General features: G+C 35.4%; 1 long non-coding RNA gene across 2 annotated transcripts; it reads left to right on the plus strand.

Annotated features, from left to right (window-relative positions):
• Positions 1-2,210: 2,210 nt before the first annotated feature.
• LOC121486504 lies at positions 2,211-15,618 on the plus strand. Of its 2 annotated transcripts, none has more exons than XR_005986650.1 (3): positions 2,211-3,472; positions 9,442-9,631; positions 11,724-15,357. It is a non-coding gene; the product is annotated as an uncharacterized LOC121486504 (long non-coding RNA). The 2 variants fall into 2 exon arrangements; XR_005986649.1 differs by lacking the exon at positions 2,211-3,472 and adding an exon at positions 15,561-15,618 and having other exon boundaries at positions 8,973-9,631; positions 11,724-11,846.
• The last annotated feature ends 971 nt before the right edge of the window (positions 15,619-16,589 follow it).

The following is a 16,589-nucleotide window of genomic DNA, read 5'->3' on the forward strand; positions in this document are numbered from 1 at the left end:
ACTTGTGTCAATTGTTTGTTGTTATTATTATTATTATTATTATTATTATTATTATTATTATTTTGCTATTAAGAAATGTTCTGGGATGACTGGGTGGCTCAGCAGTTGAGCATCTGCCTTTGACTCAGGACATAATCTTGGTGTCCCAGAATCAAGTCCCACATTGGGCTCTCTGCAGGAGCCTGCTTCTCCCTCTGCCTGTGTCTCTGCCTCTCTCTCTGTGTGTCTCTCATGAATAAATAAATAAAATCTTTTTTTCAAGAAGAAATGTTCCATTGTATGGAAATAACACATTTTATTTATTTTCTCATCTGATGAAGAATATTTTATCTCTCCAATTTTTAGCAATTACAAATACATTGACTCAACATTTATGTATAATACTTTGTGAATATGTTTTCACTTATCTTTGGTAAATATCTGGAAATAGAATGTTTGGGTTGTACAGTAGGCTTTTGTTTTAACATTTTTAAAATATTTATTTATTTACACGTGGCTGTCCAGTTTTCCCAGCACCATTTATTGAAGATACTGTCCTTTTTCCAATTGATAGTCTGCTGCTTTGTCGAATATTAGTTGACCATAGAGTTGAGGGACTATTTCTGAGTTCTCTATTCTGTTCCATTGATCTATGTGTCTGTTTTTGTGCCAGTACCACACTGTCTGAGCACTGGGTGTTATGCTATATGTTGGCAAATCAAACTCCAATAAAAAATATATATATATAGGGATCCCTGGGTGGCGCAGCGGCTTAGCGCCTGCCTTTGGCTCAGGGCGCGATCCTGGAGACCCGGGATCGAATCTCACGTCGGGCTCCCGGTGCATGGAGCCTGCTTCTCCCTCTGCCTGTGTCTCTGCCTCTCTCTCTCTCTGTGACTATCATAAATAAATAAAAATTAAAAAAAATATATATATATAAAAGAATGTTCTTCATTCTACTTACTTCATGCTTAATACTATTTCTTTTTTATAGTGCTATGAATAAACCCTTTAAATTATTTTTTAAAAGATTTATTATTTATTTATTTATTTATTTATTTATTTATTTATTTATTTATTTATTTTTAAAGAGAGACAAAGCATGAGCAAGTGCAGGGATAGATCAAGGGAAAGGGAGAGAGTCACAAGCAAACTCTGTGCTGAGTGCAGAGTCTGATGTGGGGTTGGATTCCACAACCCTGAGATCATGACCTGAGCCAAAACCAAGAGTTGGACACTTAACCACCTGTGCCACCTAGGCACCCCTGTGTTTCAACTTTTTAAGTGACTGCCAAACTGACACCCAAAGTATTGAGTTGTTTGACATATCAAACATAGAAGAGCTCTATCCATGTTTTTGCTACAAGACTTCTGTCTGATAAATGTGGAATTATGCTCTCCTAGTCTGTGGGTTGACCTTCTGTTTCTTAATGGTGAATTTTAAAGGATAAAACTTTCAAGTTTTAATAAAACCCAATATATAATTTTTTTTCTTTTTATGGATTATGCATTTTATATTTTATGTAGGAAACCTTAACCTAACTAAAAGGGATAGGTTTTGTTCAATGTTTATTTTAAAGAATCTTTTAGTTTTAGCTTTCCCCTTTAACTCTACAATCTATTTCAATCTATTTAGCTTTCAATCTATTTAATTTTTTTGTATGGTGTCAAGTAATGGTTGATTTTTTCCCCTATATTGATATACAGTTGTTTCCGTATTAATTCTTGAAAAGTATATCATTTCCCCATTGGGTTGTCTTGGGTACTTTTGTCAAAAAAGCACTCACTTTCAGATTCTCTATGCCAACATTCTCTAATCAAAGCATACACGAAGGCTTCCCTTTTTTCCCTATAAAGCTTTCCAGCTCTCCTTGCCTGCATTTGAGTCTTTGTTTAATGCAAGTTTTGATGACTGACATCCTTGCCAAAGCAAGCTCTCAATAAATAGGTTTTGCTTGTTCTCATTTGGGTGGTCTTTACTTATTTTCATGTAAGTCTCGAAATCAAATAGTGTAAGTCTTCCAACTTTGTTCTTATTAAAATTTGTACTGATTATTCTAAAGTGTTTGCATTACTATATAAATTTTAAAATGAGCTTTTCAATTTCTGCATAAAGCACGCTGGAATTTTGATTGGGGATCCATTGAATTTATACATGTCTTTTGCTTTCCTTTTTCCTCTCTTGTTTTTGTTCTTTTTTCTGGGGCTCTTTTTATTTGTATCTTAAATCTTTCATCATCCATCCTCCAATTCATTATCATCTCATCATCATTAAAATAATGAGGATTTTCATCTTTTTATGTATTTCTTCATACTGTAAGGTTTTTGTTGTTGTTGTTGTTAAGCCACTACATCAGGTTTCAACAGTGATCTTGAACATCCTCTCTCTCTAAATTCATGTACTAAATAATGTGATTGGAAACCATACCTTTTCTCCCTGGAAAGTTTTCTGGTGGGAAGTGGGGTGAGAAGGGTAGGTGACTGCATGCAGATAATCCTAACTTCTTTTTATTTTACATTCGAATCATTATCTATTTCTTCTAGACTCTATCAAAGGCTGGTTCTGTGTCCTTTTTGTTTTAATTAGTATTTGTCTCAGGCTGCTCTGCCCCTTGATGCAGTTTTCTTGAAGTGAATCTCTCTGCTCCCATGTCTTCTATACTCTTCTAGTCTGAAGGATGGGAGTACATCACTCACCTGTGAAAACTTCTAGACCTCGGGTGGCCTGAGAGATCTGGCACACATTGGAGTCTGTGTTGATTTGTCACTAGGTCCTCTGATCTCTTCAGGCCAAGCATTCCTCAAATCCACATTTTCTTGGGAAGGATCCTTGTCACCAGCTTTCTCACAGTTTTCTCATACATATGTTTTCCTGGTCTATGAGAAAGAAAGATTCTGACTGACTCTCTTCCCAGCATTCAGCTACCAAAACCCTAGGCTTTGTTTTAAAAGAGAAAGATTTGAATTGAAATGAAGAGTAAAGAAATTGCATTCAAGTAGCTGTTCTTCTAGAATCCTCTATGTGCATCTTTCCAGGTTACTACTTAGAAAACTATCTTTCTTTCTTTTTTTTTAAATGCCATAGGAAAATAAAATCAATTTTGGATTGCAATGTAACTTAAAGGTCATCTAGCACAGTGTCTCCTCTGATAAGCCCCTTTTATAAACCATTTTTGACAAGGAATGGTATGTTCTTGCCTAAAGATCTCTGCATATCTTTATACAGTTATTCTGAGCTTACTAGCACTGTTACAATATCCTTTCTCAAGCCAAACCCTGATCCATCTGTCTTTGAATTCATAGTGTCTTCCTTTTCCTTCCTTTGGGATTCCACAGAGGTTAGCCACATCTTACCCAGAATTGAATAACCTATTTTTTCTCCTCTTTGCTCATTTTCCTCATTATCATTGCTACAGATTCAAGAGGAGGAAAAGACCATTTGTTAGTTCATCAGCTTCGCAGCCTCTTGGACTTTCATAAGAGTTTTAATAAGGTAGGAGATTGAAACAATTCACTAAAATAAAGATTTTAGGTTCATCCTTTCTTCCTGGATTACATTGACCCACTCTATTGTCTTTATTTCTATTAAAAATACTACTTTTTTGAGCTTCCCAGTTTTTTTTCTGATTATGAAAACAAATCAAGCACATTGGGCACAAAAATGAAGAGGAAAAAAAATACATATAAGGAACTTAAAAAAATCCTCCAAATTTCAATGTCCCTAAATGACCCCTTCTCTAGATATTTTTCTGTGTATTCTTTATTTTATTTGTTATCATATTGCACAGGTGGTTTTGTTTTGTTTCTCCCCTCTAACTTAACAAGATGCCAAGAATTTCAGTCAATAGCATTTTTAGTAGCTATATACAATTCTTTGCTGTGGAAAAACTATAATTTGTTTACCTAATACCCTAAAGTGAATATTTAGAGTTGTTTCGCTTTAACTCACTTGATAAGAATAAAATGTTTCTCTGTGATTATCCCTTTAAATTACTGGCATTGAGAATCACAAGGTCATAGAGAATACCCCTTTGAAATTTTCATGAATATTGGCAAACTATCTTATAGAAAAGTAGTATTAATGTTCACGTTCACCAAAACCACCAAAATTGGGCATTGTCAGTCTGTTTCATCCTGGCCAATTAGACGACTAAAAAAATAATCTCTCTTAAATCTTAAATTGTTTCTAACAATTGTAGCTTTTGTATTTTCCAGATAAAGTTTAGAAGAACTCTGTTAAATTCTGAAAAAAATTCCATTGGGATAAATACAGTATAATAATATACTTTGGGTTAATTAGTTTTATTCATATAGGTCTTATAAACCTTTTTCAAAATTTTAATTGGAGATTTAAAAAAAATATATGTTGTAGTTGCTATCATGAGAAATTTTTGCACTATATATTTCTTTGGCAAAAGAAAACTTTCCTTTCTTGTAATTCTAAAAAGTAGGATGTGGCCATTCTAGAAAATTTAGAGAGTATAGGAAAAGTATGAAGAAGAAGAAAACTGCTTATAATCCAACTGCTTGGGGAAAAATCTCTGTCATTATTTTATAGTATATTTTATCCTTTTTCTCCAGGCATATCTATATATACTTTTATTTTTTTACTTTTTTTACTTTCCATTATAGCATAAGGATTTTCCTCCTGGTCTCATAAACTTTTGGGGGGCATATTTAATTTCTACAATACTTCTCATCAAATAAATGTAATTTGTGGCATAAATTTTGTATTAATCCCTCAGTATTCAGTAGGTAAATTTTGTTCCTTGATGTTAAAGTTCATGTTTTATTTTTCTTCTTGTATTGATCCGTTGGCACCTACTGCTGGAATGGATACATTATAAGAGCTATATACAATTACTTAAAGTGAAAAAGGGATATTTGACTTGACCTTCAGTTTCAACAATAGTGAGCTATTACTGTCTCTAATGAGCAATCTCTCCCTGGCCCTCAATCGTCTTTCTAAAAAAGAATTTCTCCTCTTCTTCCTCTTTCATCACTCTCAACATCACTCACTGTTCATATTTATTGCTATTTAAAATATCAAGCTATTGTGCTAAGTGTATTACTTGCATTATTGTAGTTATTATTAAACACAAACTCTATGGAATGAGAGTGATACCCAAAAGTCTATGATCACAAGCTAGTGCATGGTAGAAATCAAACATGAATTTACCAGTCTTTTAAGGTCATGTTCCTACCTTGTATGCTGTTGTGATTATCAAGGTAACTTTTATGCTAATGGTTTAGAAACTTGTGGTCCTAAACCAGATATGATATAAACTAGATATGATATAAACTAGATTTGATATATCTAATATATCATATTAGAATGGAGGCTAAGTAAACAACATGTCTAAACTCTAATCTTGTTTTATACTGTTACTTTTGCCTAGTGATACTTATTTTATTTTCAGAGTTTACTTTGTGAACAATCTTCCTGGAGTGCTAAAATAAAGAGAATCCACTAGATAGAATAAATGATCTTATGAGATTCCTATGGCTGTAGAAGCTTTTGATTGTGAGGTATAGGGGAGGATAAACTTCCTTTCTACCCATGTAGGTTTGTGGTTGGAGCCTGTCAGTTGAATTGACAAAGGAAAGAGGAGAAGGAAAAAAAGAAGATTTGTATTAATGTTAATATTTTTAATTTTATGTGTATGGGGATTTAGAGAAAAGAAGTACCCCCCCCCCGCAAAAAAAAAAAAGAGATTAGCCTAGTGGACTTACTTACAATTTTAACAAAGGAAGATAAATTATAAGGGTGTGACTAGACACAGGGAAAGAGGTTAGGCTTTTAGGAGTAATAAATTATGGGAAGATGACTAGGAAATATATGGGGGAACTAATGATAAATAAGGTTTATTTAGCAAGACTTCTTTAGGTAGACTCCTCTCAGTCCATCTCTGTCTTTGGTGACTGGGGTTGGTACCCTCATCTTAGTATGGGCTAAGGGGGACATCTTCACAAAGGATAGTTGTGACCCTCTTTCGTAGAGCTAGAGGGGAGAGCAGAAAGTTCTTCCTGTGTCTGCTTTCTCTCAGTTGCCTTAAGCTCAAAATAATCTTTATGCCAAAGTGACATACCTTAAAATTTGAATATTCTGATATCTTCAGAGGAGGCATGGAATCCTAGAATCTAAAAGTGGGAAAGTTCTTTAGCATTCATTCCATCCAAACTTCCACTTGATCCTTGGATGCTCCTCACAACTAATATCCTCTCTACCTTTTCTCTTTGTTGTCCCTATATTTTTCTTCTCTCTCCTCCATCCTTTCCCTTATTCTATTTTACTTCCCTCATTATCCTTTCTCTTTAATGCTTGGCGAATACATCTAACTCTCAAATACAACTTTTCATCTCCTGGCTGGTTGTCTTCTAAGCCCTTGGAGGAAATGGTTGATATCACTTATCTTTCTATTGTTTTTCTGTCAGGCAGCTCTGCCTGGGAGCCCTGCTACATTTTACAATATTAATGATGTGCAGTAAGAACCTAACATAACATTTTATAACCCTATAACAAATCTTATTATCAGATGACAATGAGGTACAGTACATTAAATATTCATCATCCTTGGTTTACTTTAAAACTTTAACAGGGGATAAGGCTCAGAGGCTGCTTCAGACTAATTACTGTTCCAAATATATAGCTCAGTTTTTAATATTTAATGTCGGCCTCATAAAACTGTGATTGAAAACAATGCAGTGTATCAATCAGATGCCCTGCTGACATGTGCCATGAAAAGATACCCTGTTATTTTATGGACAGTATTGTTAAATTTCTGCAACAGTGGCAGCACTCACACTGAAAATACACAGTTGCTCTCCTACTAGTCAGCTAGCACCTCCCAAATTACTCAAGTTGAAAGTTTTGCTTTTGACCATTGATGGTCTAGATAGTAAAAAGACAGCTCTTCTGCCTTCAGCATATGTGGGCTGGTCTTTTGCCAGAATATCTAGGTTCTTATATGACTTGATATTGCTAGTAAACTCTGTCTCTGGAGGCTGTGTTGTGGAAAAAAGGAAAGAAAGAACACCACCATTATCATCACTGTCTAACAGTACTAGTTATTGATTGTAGAGATCAGATATGGCATAAGGGGAACACAGAAGCCTTGATTTAAGACTTGACCCTAAACTCTTTTTACTGTGCTTTCTCAGGAACAAGGTACTTGTTCACTCTGTGAGATAATATGTTTTCTCAGAGAGGTTACTTGATCACTCTGTGAGATAAGGTGGACCCTAAAACCCAGGGCACCTGTAAAGCCAGTGTCTAATCAAGCCTCTCACCATGCTCAGCTGCAACTCACAAAGCCTCTACATGCTCTGGGAGAGAGAATAAAAACTAGGAAAATTCTTTTGAGGATTATAGTCAGAGAATGAATCTTCTGAGTTTTTCCAGGGAGTCTCAAGCCTTGAACTTGTTTAAAGCCATTTCTGGACTTGCAGTCTTCCCCAGATGCATAGCAGTACAAAACAATTTTTAAATACAATGTTTATTACAGCTAAAGATCCAGGCATATGAAAAAGGTAAGTTCTAAGAATAAAAATCAGCAAGAGAGCAGAAATAAGCCTAAAAAGACTTCAGATATAGGCATGTCTGAAAACATTACTGACTATGCTTAAAGAAATATAGCACAAAATTGAAGTTATTTGCAAGGAATATGAGATTGTAGGAAGTAATTTAGTAGATTTGAAAATGGACCAAATAGAACTTCTAGAAACAACTTATATGTGAGTCAACAAAAAATTTACTTTTGAAATAAAATGAAATTTAAAACTGAATGAGCAGGGTTAATAGCAGATCAGACCTAGTTGATGATAGAATCAATGAACTGGAAAATTGGTTAGAAGAAGTTACTAATTGTATAGCACAGAGAGAAAAAGAGTAAAAAAAATACAGAAGAGAAGGTAAGAGATATAATACTGCGAGAAGGCTTACCATTTTTTTTTTAATTTTTTTTTTTTATTTATTTATGATAGTCAGAGAGAGAGAGAGAGAGAGGCAGAGACACAGGCAGAGGGAGAAGCAGGCTCCCAGCACCGGGAGCCCGACATGGGATTCGATCCCGGGTCTCCAGGATCGAGCCCTAGGCCAAAGGCAGGCGCCAAACTGCTGCGCCACCCAGGGATCCCAAGGCTTACCATTTTTAACTGGAGCACCAGAGCAAGTAGAGTGAAAGAAAATAGGAATGAGGAAAATATTATCAAGGGTAATGTGGTGGTTTTGAAATATGTCCATATTCTTTGATACTGCTCCCTTTACTAGTTGGAGCCTAATTTACTTTTTTTGTGTGTGTAGGATAAATTTAATGACTTTCTTCTAGTGAAGGTGGGGTAAATGATTTTGTGTGACCTCCAAAGCTAGGTCATTAAAAGAGAGGTTTCTGCTAGGCCCTTTCTCCTGGATTACTTGTTCTGTATGAAGTAAGCCACCAGATCATGAAGATGCAATGCTACATGGAGAGCCCTTGTAAAGAGAACTGAAGCTTCCTGCCAACAGCCAGCATCAACTTACAAGTCATGTGAATTAGCCACTTTGGAATTGAACCCTCCATCCCCAGTCAAGCCTTAAGTTGACTGTAGCCACAACTGCTGAGTATGTGTAAAGGCAGCCTTGTGAGAGATCCTGAGCCAGAACTGCTCAGTCAAGCCACTTTTAAATTTCCTTTTCAGAGGGAGGAAATTGTACTGATATATAATTGAGATAATAATTGTACTGATATATAATTGAGATAATAATTAAGAAATTTTAAGCACCAATAATAGATATGAATCAGCAGATTCAAGATCTCCAAAAAATTTCAAGCACAATAAATAAAAAGAAGCATATTATAGTAAAAATGGAGAAAATCGTCGGGCAGCCCTGGTGGCTTAGCTGTTTAGTATCACCTTTGGCCCAGGGTGTGATCCTGGAGACCTGGGATGGAGTCCACGTCAGGCTCCCTGCATGGAGCCTGCTTCTCCCTCTGCCTCTCTCTCTCTCTCTCTCTCTCTCTCTGTGCGTGTCTCTAATAAATAAATAAAATCCTTTTTTAAAAATGGAGAAAATCAAAGAAAAAACATTCAAAGAAGCCAGAAAATATAAAATACCCTCAAAGGGAATTCCTGCTTGATTATGGGTCAGTAAAGTTTTCCTTAAAAGGGCCAACAAGTAGTTGTTTTGAGCTTTGAGGGCCACATGGTTTTTGTTACAACTACTCAAATCTGCTATTGTAGTGTGAGGGCAGCCATAGGTGATACATAAATGAATGGCATGGCTGTATTGAAGTAAAGCATTATTTATTAAACCAGGTTGTGAACTAGATTTGGCCATGAGATATAGTTTGCTTACCCTGTACTAAAGTGAAAGCCACTTTTCAACAATAGAACATAAGCTAGAAGCCAGTGGAATAATATCTTCAATGTGATAAAAAAAATTACTAGTCTGGAATTCTATGTTAAAAGAAAATGTCTTTTCAGGATGGAAGCAACATAAGAAAATTATTTAAGCATTCAAGAATGGAATACATTTGCTACCATCAGGTCCTTACTATGGGAGAAATTCTATGGGAGAATTTTCAATCAAAAGAAAGTGGTCTCTAAACAAGAGTCTGAGATGCAAGAAGAAATAAACAATGAAGAAGGAAAATACAAATTAATTTTATAAAAAGTAAGAGTAATATGAAATTAAAAAATATAGAATTGTATAATGAATGCATGTAAGTTAAAATGGTAGTCAATATGTTTCTTGAATTGTCTACAAAGAAGAATAAATATATTGTTTAATATTAGATTTTAGTAAGTTAAAGATTCATGTTCTAGTTTCTAATGTACCTATTAAAACAATACCAAGAATATTACACCAAACTAAAAAGGTTAAAAAAAATGGAATGATAATAATTGATCCAAAAGGAGGCAAAAATGGAGAGAAATCAATACTAGAACAGTGGTGACAAAAAGAAAGCACCAAATGAGACAGTTGACCAAACTTAAATATGTCATTAATTACATAAATGTAAGTGGACTAGAAACTCTAGTTAATAGAAACCAATTGCCAGGATTTTAAAAAATCCTACTGTATAATGTTTATGACAGATATCTAAAACCAGAATACAAAAGAGAATGGAAATAGATACACTATGTCAGTCTTAATCAAAAGAAAGCTGTTGTGGCCATCTTAATATCAGACAGACCAGAATGTGAGGCACGAAAATATTATTAGAGGTAAAGCTGCATAATAGTAAAAGATGTCATTCAGCAGAAAGATATATTTGCTTGCTTCTAATAATATGACCTCAAAATATCTAAAGCAAAAAATGATAGACTGTGAGGAAAGAAGAACAAATCTATGATTAAAGAATGGGAAATATCAGAAAGGGAGACAGAACATGAGAGACTCCTAACTCTGGGAAACAATCTAAGGGTAGTGGAAAGAGAGGTGGGCAGGGGGTGGGGGTAACTGGGTGACAGGCACTGAGGGGGATACTTGATGAGATGAGCACTGGGTGTTATGCTATATGTTGGCAAATTGATCACCAATAAAAAATAATTTTATATATATAAAAAAAGAAGTTTAACAACCCTTTCTCCATAACTGATGAAACAGACAAAAAAAGGGGGAAATACACTACAAATGAAGAATGCAATATACAGCAAAATGCAAGAAAATTTGAAGGGGGAAAATAGAAGCTAATGAAATTGAAAAGACCTGGACAATAGTGAGAATCAACATAGCCCAAATTTGCTTTTTTGAAAAAGAAATATAACCTCTGTTAAAACTGATCAAGAAAAGAAAAGTGACAAAATAATAAATATCAGGGATTTTAAAAAATTACAGAGTTTTCAGATATTTTTAAAAGACAATGAGGGATCCCTGGGTGGCGCAGCGGTTTGGCGCCTGCCTTTGGCCCAGGGCGCGATCCTGGAGACCCAGGATCGAATCCCATGTCGGGTTCCCGGTGCATGGAGCCTGCTTCTCCCTCTGCCTGTGTCTCTGCCTCTCTCTCTCTCTCTGTGACTATCATAAATAAATAAAAATTAAAAAAAAAAAAAAAAGACAATGAGAAAATATTTAAAATAATTTTATACCAAAGATTTAGAATAAGTGGACAAATTCTTAGGCAAAGACAGATTAAACTGACACAAGAGGATATAAGAAAATCTGAAAACCCTATAATAAGTTTTTCAAAACCTCTCCTCAAAGAAACCTCCAGACCCTGATGGCTTCAATAGTTAATACTATCCATGTTCAATAAGAAATAATTCTAGCTTTATGCCAACTCTTCTAGAGAGTAGGAAAAGAGAGTATCCTCTCCAGTTCACTTCATGACATAGTATAAGAAGCAGACTAATAATTTTGGCTATGACAGACTATAAATGCAAAAATCCCAAGCAAACATCAGCAAGCTAAAACAAGCACTATAATATATATGATACATATTATATATAATATTTATATATTATATAAAAAACCAATTTGTGTTTATTCAAGGAACATTAGGTTATGTTTAACATTAGAGAAGTAATCATATAGTCATTTCAGTCAACGCAGAAAATGTGTTGGGAAAATTCAATATCCACCTATAATAAAAAGTCATACCAAATAAAAAATACAGGGATTTTCTTCATTTGGTAAAGGATATCTATAAAAGACTTAAAGCAAATACTATATTTAATGGTGAAATATTGAAACTTTCCCTTTGATGTTGGGTACATGATGAGAATGTCCACTATTAACACTTCTGTTCTCTGATGAACTGCAGCAAAACTATCTTATGATCTTGCAATCCCACTTCTGGATCTGGATCTGATGGAAATGAATGTAGAGTATTGAAGAGAGATCTGCGCTCCCATGTTCATTGCAGCATTATTAACAAACAGCCAAGGTATAGAAATAACCTAAGTTTTCATCAACAGATGAATGAATAAAGAAGATGTGAATATATATACAAGGGGATACTATTCAGCTATGAGAAAGAAGAAAATACTATCTTTTGCAACAACATGGATAGCCTTTGAGGGCAGTGAGCTATGTAAGATAAACCAGACAGAGAAGACAAATATTGCATGGTATCATTTATATATTAAAACTAAAACAAAGTCAAACTCCTAGAAACAGAGAGTCAAAAAGGGGTTACCAGAGGCTGGGAGGTGGGGGAAATAAAGAGAGGCTGGTAAAATAACACAAACTTTCAGTTTTAAAATGAATAAGGTGTCAGGATCTAATGTATAACATAGTGACTATAGTTGATAGAACTATATCCTATAACTGAAATTTGCTGAGAGAATAGAACTTAAATGGTCTCACCAAAGAAGGAAGGAAGGAAAGAAGGAAGGAAGGAAGGAAGGAAGGAAGGAAGGAAGGAAGGAAGGAAGGAGGGAGGGAAGGAAGGAAAGAAGAAAGGAAGGAAAGAAATATGAGGTGATGAACATAATAATTAACTAATTGGAGGAATCCTTTGATTATATATATATATATATATATATAATCATATATATATAAAATCATTACAATGATTTTAATTAACTAATTGGAATCCTTTGATTATATATATATAAAATCATATATATATAAGTCATATATATATAAAATCATCACAATGTGCATTTTAAAAGTGTAATGATTTGGTCAATCATAGCTCAAAAAGCTGAAAAGAATCACATTTCATTATATACCTGGAAAGCCAATTTTATGCCTCTATGTTCCTGTCATTATAGTATTAAGATACTCAAAGCACGTTAAGCTATATGTATTCACCTAAGGAAAACAAAGTCTCAAATTCTTTTCTTAAGATATCATTTAATACACACTAATTATATAATTTTCTTTCATGGGTACCTAATATCATTTGTTCATTTGAAAGCAGAACATGCTTTCCCAAGAAACAATAGACTCTTTTTTGTTTTTAATGAAAACAGTCCTTGGCCTACTGAAAAATCTGTGAGGAAGTGACTTTAAAGAAGCAAAAAGATAAAGTAAAATAAGAGTGAAAGAGGTATAAGGAAAAGAAACAAAATTTATTTGTAGTTGATACAGAAAATTTAAATGAATCTGTAGCAAATCAGAGAGAATAGACAAATTTAGCAAGATGACTGGAAATGAAATCAATATACTACACCACACCATAACGTTACAACTGGGCTCCAAAAATTCAAACAGTAAAATAAGAGGGTTCATTTCTGGTGAGGTTAATGTAAACTAAAATATTCAGGTTTTCTGTATTGACACACAAAGTAACCTATAAAAATGATGACAGTTAAGCTCTACTCAATTGATTATGTGTTGACCAAAGACAGCCCCACATGGCCATAAAGCAAAAGCAATCACTTTCTGTGTCCCTCCTACCCCCAGAAGACTCCAACTTCATCCCACATACCTATGAGAATGGAGGCCAGACAGAGGATTCAAAACCAACTGCTTTATACCCAAATTTGCATCATTGCAGAGCATGTTGTCAGAGTTTTACTGTAGAAATCCAATTGTAGTTTCTATACACCAGAAACAAAATGAAATTGAGGTAATTACAGGAATAACTATAGGAGTAAGTAGTGTAAGCATATTATTAAGTACTTAGGAATAGATCTAATGAAAGATATGCAAAACTTCTATGGGTAAAACTATGCTGCTGGGTTCTGGGGCAAGATTCTGAATAATGAGCCTAAGGCAAGTCATCTAATTAAGAGTTTGGATGTACAGGACCACACAGAGATAGCTGTAATGGGGGTGCTTTTATTGTCGGCCAAAATGCTAGTATCCAGTGTGGGACCAGCCTAGAAGACAGATGTGTGCTGAAAGGCCACAGTTGGCCAATGAAGTCTAGCCAGAAGGAAAGATTGGGATGTCAGCCAGGCCGTGACATCTACAGATGCTTCATCAGATGGCACCCACACCAAGAAGACCCAGAAATGCCAGTGGTAGTTGGCACCTGACTCCTGATCTTCCCAGGCAGGAATCAAAGACAGGGCCAGGTCAGAACTCTCCGCCATGCACCTGCTTCTGAGAAGAGTTTTGGAAGCATTTTCCTGAAGCCAAGGCTGTGAGATTAAAATAATTGATACTCAGTATCACCCATACTGATGCTGGACATTAAATGGTAGATTGAAGACTAGAGAAGTCAGTAAAGTTAAGCTCATGCGTGGCCAGAGGTGAATTTTTCAGGAGTGTGTCTACCACCTGTGAGGCTATGCCACTTCCAGTGCTCTCAGGAGTCATGTTGCATTTAGAGAAAAATGTTTCTTAGTCTTCCAGGGGAATTAATCAAAGCTACAAAATCCAAGAACTTTTTATAGGGGAGGGGGTGGAATTTCAGAGCTAACTAAAATAAAATTGAAACAAGGGACAGCAAGAAAATCATTAGCATTGTTGGGGAACTCCTGTCTCTTGGGCTTGTGAAACCCCCTTGACATATTGGATTATCCTCGGAGCAAGCTTACTATAAACCAGACATGTAAGCAACCAAGCAAGCATACACACAAACAGCTATCTTTTCTCCACTTACAAAAATGTCAAACTAGCACTTTGGACATCAGAAACAGGTTAACACTATCTAAAACTTAAAATGGGCTATTTTAGGAAGCATGAAGTGGAGGTCACTGGGGGTATTCATGCTGAAATGAGATGTTTAGTTTTCTGGGATATCAAATAAAGGAATCACACCATAGGGTTGAACTGCAAAATGTGTGGGTTTTCTCCCAACAACATGATAGGGTTGGTTAGGCATCAGAGGGAAAGGTGCTGGGCTAAGATCATGCAGGGAATGAGTACTAGACCAAAACTCTCTTTGTCTAATGCCACACAGCACACACACACATTTTCCTGCCCAAATGCCTTCAGAAATAATCCTAAACCTTACCTTGGGAGTCCTGAAAGGATTAAGTCTAGACTTCACTCATCAAAATTATCAAGAAAAGTGAAGCCAGATAATAGAATCCACCCCCATTTAAAATACAAAATGCTTTCTCAAATAATGACATTGAGTTTTTGGACATATCTTGGCAATGTGGTAAACATTTTGGCTCTTTTATTTAGCTGAAAAATTCTTAAATATTTTGACTTGAAAGCTAAAACAAAACTTCATTCCTAAGCCCTGTGCTGTTTTAAGCTTACAACTCTGTTTCAACTATTTTTGGCAATGAGCCACTGAACAGGGCATTCTTAGGACATTTCTAATAGCCTTTAATTAAGGTCCACACAGATTTGCATGATGTAATACTGAGCAAATCAATTATTCCCAGGTATTCCTTTGCCCAGAAGCCTTACATTGGAAATATGCTGTCCTGAAGGACACCTACAACCTGAAAATAAAAGGTTGGAGAACCATTTACCATTCAAATGGTCCTCAAAAGAAAGCAGGGGTTGCCATCCTTATATCAGATAAATTAAAATTTACCCCGAAGACTATAGTGAGAGATGAAGAGGGACACTATCTCATACTCAAAGGATCTATCCAACAAGAGGACTTAACACTCCTCAATATATATGCCCCGAATGTGGGAGCTGCCAAATATTTAAACCAATTAATAACCAAACTCAAGAAATACCTTGATAATAATACACTTATACTTGGTGACTTCAATCTAGCTCTTTCTACCCTGGATAGGTCTTCTAAGCACAACATCTCCAAAGAAACGAGAGCTTTAAATGATACACTGGACCAGATGGATTTCACAGATATCTACAGAACTTTACATCCAAACTCAACTGAATACACATTCTTCTCAAGTGCACATGGAACTTTCTCCAGAATAGACCACATACTGGGTCACAAATCGGGTCTGAACCGATACCAAAAGATCGGGATAGTCCCCTGTATATTCTCAGACCATAATGCCTTGAAATTAGAACTTAATCCCAACAAGAAGTTTGGAAGGACCACAAACACGTGGAGGTTAAGGACCATCCTGCTAAAAGATGAAAAGGTCAACCAGGAAATTAAGGAAGAATTAAAAAGATTCATGGAAACTAATGAGAATGAAGATACAACCGTTCAAAATCTTTGGGATGCAGCAAAAGCAGTCCTGAGGGGGAAATACATCGCAATACAAGCATCCATTCAAAAACTGGAAAGATCTCAAATTCAAAAGCTCACCTTACACATAAAGGAACTAGAGAAAAAGCAACAAATAGACCCCACCCCCAGCAGAAGAAGAGAGTTAATTAAAATTCGAGCAGAACTCAATGATATCGAGACCAAAAGAACTGTGGAACAGATCAACAGAACCAGGAGTTGGTTCTTTGAAAGAATTAATAAGATAGATAAACCATTAGCCAACCTTATTAAAAAGAAGAGAGAGAAGACTCAAATTAATAAAATCATGAATGAGAAAGGGGACATCACTACCAACACCAAGGAAATACAAACGATTTTAAAAACATATTATGAACAGCTGTACGCCAATAAATTAGGAAATCTAGAAGAAATGGACGCATTCCTGGAAAGCCACAAACTACCAAAACTGGAGCAGGAAGAAATAGAAAACCTGAACAGGCCAATAACCAGGGAGGAAATTGAAGCAGTCATCAAAAACCTCCCAAGACACAAGAGTCCAGGGCCAGATGGCTTCCCAGGGGAATTCTATCAAACGTTTAAAGAAGAAATCATACCTATTCTACTAAAGCTGTTTGGAAA

This window comes from Vulpes lagopus, chromosome 3 (assembly GCF_018345385.1).
Source record: "Vulpes lagopus strain Blue_001 chromosome 3, ASM1834538v1, whole genome shotgun sequence".
Classification (NCBI taxonomy): domain Eukaryota; kingdom Metazoa; phylum Chordata; class Mammalia; order Carnivora; family Canidae; genus Vulpes; species Vulpes lagopus.